Source organism: Pecten maximus, chromosome 7 (assembly GCF_902652985.1).
Source record: "Pecten maximus chromosome 7, xPecMax1.1, whole genome shotgun sequence".
Classification (NCBI taxonomy): domain Eukaryota; kingdom Metazoa; phylum Mollusca; class Bivalvia; order Pectinida; family Pectinidae; genus Pecten; species Pecten maximus.
In genome coordinates this window covers 11952124-11958123 of record NC_047021.1, presented here as the reverse complement: position 1 = coordinate 11958123, position 6000 = coordinate 11952124, and positions in this window count along the sequence as shown.

Below are 6000 nucleotides of genomic sequence, written 5' to 3'. Positions count from 1 at the left end.
ATACTGAGGTTGATAAATAGATATATTTATCCTTTACTTAAAATCGTGGTATCAACAAACTTTAATGCATCGCTGTAAAACCACTTACATTGATCATAAAACACGAACGTTTGACATAACAACGGCTATGCCAAGAGTGATGAATTTACCCCGAACTTTCCCTTTTTTGATAGCAAGACGTCTGGTTAATGTGATATTCGGATGTTTTTTCGAATATTCCGAATTCCGTGATGATTGTCGACTGCAATAATAAAGTTTTTTGACAAATGCAGTTCGATGAAAAATATGGTCGGCATCATGATATCATTTTGTAAAATATCATAGTTCCATGTGAAAATAGGATAAAGAAGGAAATCAGAAAAAATCAACATACCCAATTTATTTTGTAAACCATTTAAAAAGAACCAGATAAATCAAACCAGAACAGGGTAAAAGGTGATATTACTGAATCAAAACCGTCACGTAATATTCTTTGAAAATACAATATCAGTAGTACCAACGACATAAGAAAGTTCCTGTCATACTCTATTATTGTATTACGTTTTATCGAATCCCACTGTTTTCAATATTTAATTCATTCCAGTTTAGAACTGGAAGAACCAAACGCATATTTTCTCCGTGTTTCCGGATTAATATTGATATTTTAATTTCATATCCTTTGAGTAGTCGATTTCAATTGAGCTATCCCCTCACCTTTTTTACGAATCGAATTATGACAGACAGACAGACAGACAGGCAGGCAGGCAGGCAGGCTTTATTTCCTGTAAGCATAGATTTACAGTTGTATGTCATTTGTTTTACATATCAAGTGATTCATTTCATATATCATATCATGTACATAATTTGCAAGGTTTAACATCAGAGTGGACATCTTTAATCATCGATTGTGATTATCGATTATTATCGTTCTTCCTACTGGGAATAAAGCTACATTTCTTATGATCTTCCAAATTGTTAAAGAAGACATATTCATGAACATCTGAAAATTAAAGAGAAAGTCAAATAACTTGTCCCGGTTATTGAATCACATGCGTCTGAATCTGGTTAGTACTTATAGAAAAACATATTAGCCCTTACTCATACTAGTTGATATAGAAGAGGTAGGGGGAAGTATTTTTTTCTATAAATACTAACCAGAGGTAGACTCACGTGATTGAGTAGCCTGGACATTGTACGAGGATGTTTTCAGTACCTTTTCCATACAATTTACACTTGCCTGACTCTTTACATGGCCATATCATGGTTTTATCATTTCCCGTAATTCCATGTATATTTTGGAAACTTTTTTACTGAGAACTCACAGAAGATTAGGGTCATGTCCACCGTGACTGTGGAAGGATAAGTTTAACTGAAGCCTCAATATCACCAAGCCATCTTATGTGTTTGAAGTCATGCATTATTCGTTTGCAGAAGGATCCCCATTATGCACGAGAAGAGCAGAAACCTTCGAATCATAGTCGAATAGACTTGCCGATATGCCAAAGTTTGAAGTAATAGTAAATAGGTCGTGTATGAAACTTTTAGGACTTTTGTGGTATTCCACTAAATATAAAAATGCATAGCCTAAAAGCATTTTCCAGACAAACGTGTTGCCTGCTAAGCATTGCTTAATCCAAAACTTTGAGTTTTTCTCGTTCAGCTTCTCCACAATGGTGATATACTAGACAGGTGAAATGATTTGAATTAAGAGCTATTTTTATCTTATCATTTATGTACTGAAACTGATATTCAAAAACACGAATTTCTTATAAAATGTCTGATTAAAACATATTTTTATTGCTATAAATCATAGCAAATATGATTGGTTATTGCTATAAATCATAGCAAATATGATTGGTTATTGCTATAAATCATAGCAAATATGATTGGTTATTGCTATAAATGATAGCAAATATGATTGGACACAAGTGACAAAGTAACACAACATCATTAAAGCCCTCTCCCAAATATTTACAAGAAGATTTATTACTATGAATAGTGTGTTCCCCCTTTTTTGTACAGTTTTATTATAGATAAACCTGCCAATGATTTTTCTTTCATTGTTAAACCATAGTTCATTTTCTATTTCCATTTTTAAGATAAACGGAACTCAGAACTGGGACCAAAACCCGCAAATCTTCTACATAGTAGTTCCGTTTTTCTTAACCGGTTCCGAGTTCCGTTTTACTTAAACGGAACTCGGAACTCGGAACTTCAGGCTCCCGAAAAGAATGCACCTATCGTACGTTACTAAAATATGTGTGTATCTAAGGCATGATATAGGTCTTAATGTATAATGTGTATGTTATATATCGTGTAATAAAATTATATGTGTCACCTTACAGTTTTGTTTTATTTTGAGACTGGGTGGTGCAAGACATTACTTAAACACATCTCACAGGGTATGGAGTCAAGAACAATCAAAAGTTGCAATTAAGGTGGCCGATATTGTTATATTGCATGAGAAAGGAGCCTAGGAGAATTAAAAGTGACAATTAAGGTGACCAATATTGTTATCTTACAATAGTAAGGAGTCTAGGGGAATCAAAATATATACAATTGAATTGTGTTAAATATTGTTATGTTATTGTAGGAAGAACTAAGAAAAAGTAGATAACATAATCAAATAATACAGTGCCAGATGGACCTATTTGACAAAACACTTTCACTGGTTTTATTATACTGCTAAGCAGTATGAGTTTTTTTCAAAGAACGTTGTAATGGAAAAAAAAGTCGTTTTGAAATTTTGCATTACATGTATATAATGTATAACATATTGTATTATTTCTTAACATAATCCCCTTCAGTATCTATACACTTTTCTTGGCTGTTCAGAAAGTCATCCCCTGCATGTATGACGTCATCATCGGACTGAAAGCAGGTGCCTGAAATAGCTGTTTTCAGTTTTGGAAATAGATGAAAGTCTGATGAAGCCAGACTAGGTAAATAAGGCGGATTCTCGATCAATTTAAAGCCACAATCGTGAAATTGCAGCCATGGTAATAACAGACTTGTGAACAGGAGCATTGTCTTAATGGAATAACTTTAGTGAGATTTCCGCGGCGCTTAAGTTTAATATTTTCCCGTAACTGTCTCAGAAGTGAAGCATAGTATGTGCCAATGATTGTTTGTTGCTTTTGGAGATAATCTATCAGCAGAATACCATCTGCATCCAAGAAAACCGAGGCTATAACCATCCCAGCTGATGGAACAGTCTTTGCCTTCTTTGGCGGAGGAGAGCCAGGATGCTCCATTGTTTCGATTGTTGTTTGGCCTCTGGGGTAAAAAAGATGGACCCAGTTTCATCCATAGAGACAAATATCTGGAGAAAGTTGGCAGGATCTTCCTCAAAAAGGTTAAGATTAGCACGCGATAATGTGCGCCTGGTGTGCTTCTGAATTTCGACTTCGACACCCACCTTTTTACTGTAGCATATAAAGGGGAGTCTTTCCCTGGTGTTTTTACCATATCATTATGGATATCCTTAGGTGTTAAACTTTTTTATGCATATATTGGATCACAGCTCTTTCCCCGATTTTGGCCATTTTGCAAAAGCCGCTTGACTTGTTTACTTTAGAGTGCTACCTTGGCGATGTTATCTAACTAAATGAGACTAGTCCTTGGGTACACGGCCCTATATAGTCAGATAATAGTAAGACTTACAAACTACATCCTTGAATATCTCCTTCAATACGAAGCTCACAACATATCAATCATCCCTCGTAAGAATTGTAACCAATCAGCAGTTTAATACTTATTTGAAATTTTTTGGGAAAATGTTTCTGTTTTTGAATAATATTTCTAGAAAATAGTTTTGTGTAAATAAGACAGTGCAATACAGCTATAGGAAATAGTTTACGATAAAACCAAGATATTGACTGACATTTTAGATGTACATAATATCGGTGAATTCCTAGCTCAGTGTAAGGACATTGTGTCCTTTCCGTTGTTGAAGCTAATAGTCAGCTGGGCGGAAATATGCATATGTTTCCCTTCCGTGCATGATGGGCGATTCGTTTTATTTACGGTTTTTGTCAAAGAAAATATTTCATGTATTAGGAGTCGTCAACTGTGGAACATCTAACATGAACCAAAAGAGGAGGATTTGCCTGATGCATATAATAACCCAAAGAGTACAGCATCGATGTAGCATTAGCGCACATACCTGATGTCCGTTTTCTTGCTGGACAAAGGCAGTAGTATGCCTTGATTGGATCTTCCATTTTGTTTGTTCCAAATTGGAATTTAGCATCATAACCCAACTGGGTTGTCGTTTTCATGTAACCATGTTTTCAGAATATCGAAATTCTCCATGATCAATTTAGTGATGGATGAATCATTGATGCTGCCATATTAAGGATCAACTGTATGTAGTACGACTCGTACGTAGCCATCAGGTATTACAATTGACATAGAATTCAGGAAATTGTTTTTTCTGCCCTCGGTAGGATGCCCATTGAAAACCGTGCTTACCTCGTCACTATAAATTGTCCTTGTAAAAAACTGTGTAACAGGGCTTCGTCATGTGTAAGATATGCTGTGCCAAGATATTGTGGCACAATTATTATGTTCAAAACATCAACAACTCTGTGAAAATGTCTAGATAATGTAGATTCGGACAGTTTTGATAATGCTGTCAACTGCTCCCATGAAAGGTTATTTTCAGTTTTACCCAAAAGTACAGCAGGATGTTCAAAGAAGAGGTACACTCAGTAAAATCTGAAAGACCAGATTGCACAATTCGTGCATCTCCTGAAACTAGTCTCTAGTCCACCCAGTCCATGACTGGCAATCGATATCGGATAGATTTGAAAATCGTAACTGTGGTGAAATTCTATCGCTGGACACCTTGTGTATTATCTCAAAGAGATAATTGATTCCCCTAGTTCAGTTTGAATTGGTTGTCTGGTTGTCTATCGGTAATAGATACATCAGTATCAGGGTGAAAGTAATTACCAGTGAGGTGGTCAGGGCAAATACGTGTATCAGGAGGACACCACAGAGGTTTCTGGAGCAGCAAACTATGGCGGACAGTCTTTGGTACAGTAACACATAAGTCATTATACTGTAAGCATATGGAGCATTTACGATGAGAAGATGAACCATACTTGACATTAGAGATGTTCAGGAGAGATGGGATTGGTGTACTCTTTGTCAGGGGCTCTGAATTCCCATCAGTCCATCAATCTACTACTCGATGGGGGATTTCTGACCATAGTCACCATCCTCTTCAGCCTATGGTTTTTTCCTCAGATATATTATGTAAAATTTCCTGCAGATCTTACTGTCATCTCCTACAAATAAGCCATCTTTTGTCAGGACATTTTTCAGCCAAGCGTTTTGCGAGGAATCCAAGTTCCTGAATGATTTTTTCTGTTTTACCACAATCCTTAAATCATATGTTATAATTTGGAATCATGCAAAACATCACCGATGCTCGCCACAATATAAAGTGTTGATTATTTATTTTTGTCGATATGTTGAGTATATATTATCATATATTATTTTAAAGGGTGTGTATTTAAACAAATAAACATATATTCTTATAGTCATGAAAATAAATATGACATTTCCCTTAATGTAATCGTCATATAGTACAGGAACATGACTAATAATTCATACTGTATATGTCGCTATCACTAGAATTGTAAAATGATATAATTGAGGGCTTGTTGTTATAACTTTGTGCCAAGAATGACCTGTTACGACGTCAATAATATAAATAGCACTTTGATAAAGGCGACCGTAGTGAAATCACAGATGTATATTATGATTAAGGCAACATCACGCGTGGCCAAGTAACTGGCACCCATGGTGACGTAACTTATTGACGCTATAATGAAGACGGCAATGGTGAAGCTATAATTCAAAGGGTAGTGGTGACGTCACATACTGACGCTATAATGAAGAGGTAGCTGTGACGTCACTTAAAGACAATATAATTAAGATAACAATGGTAACGTCACTTAACAATGAAAACGTACCTTAATGACAATATAATTAAGACGACAAAGATGCATC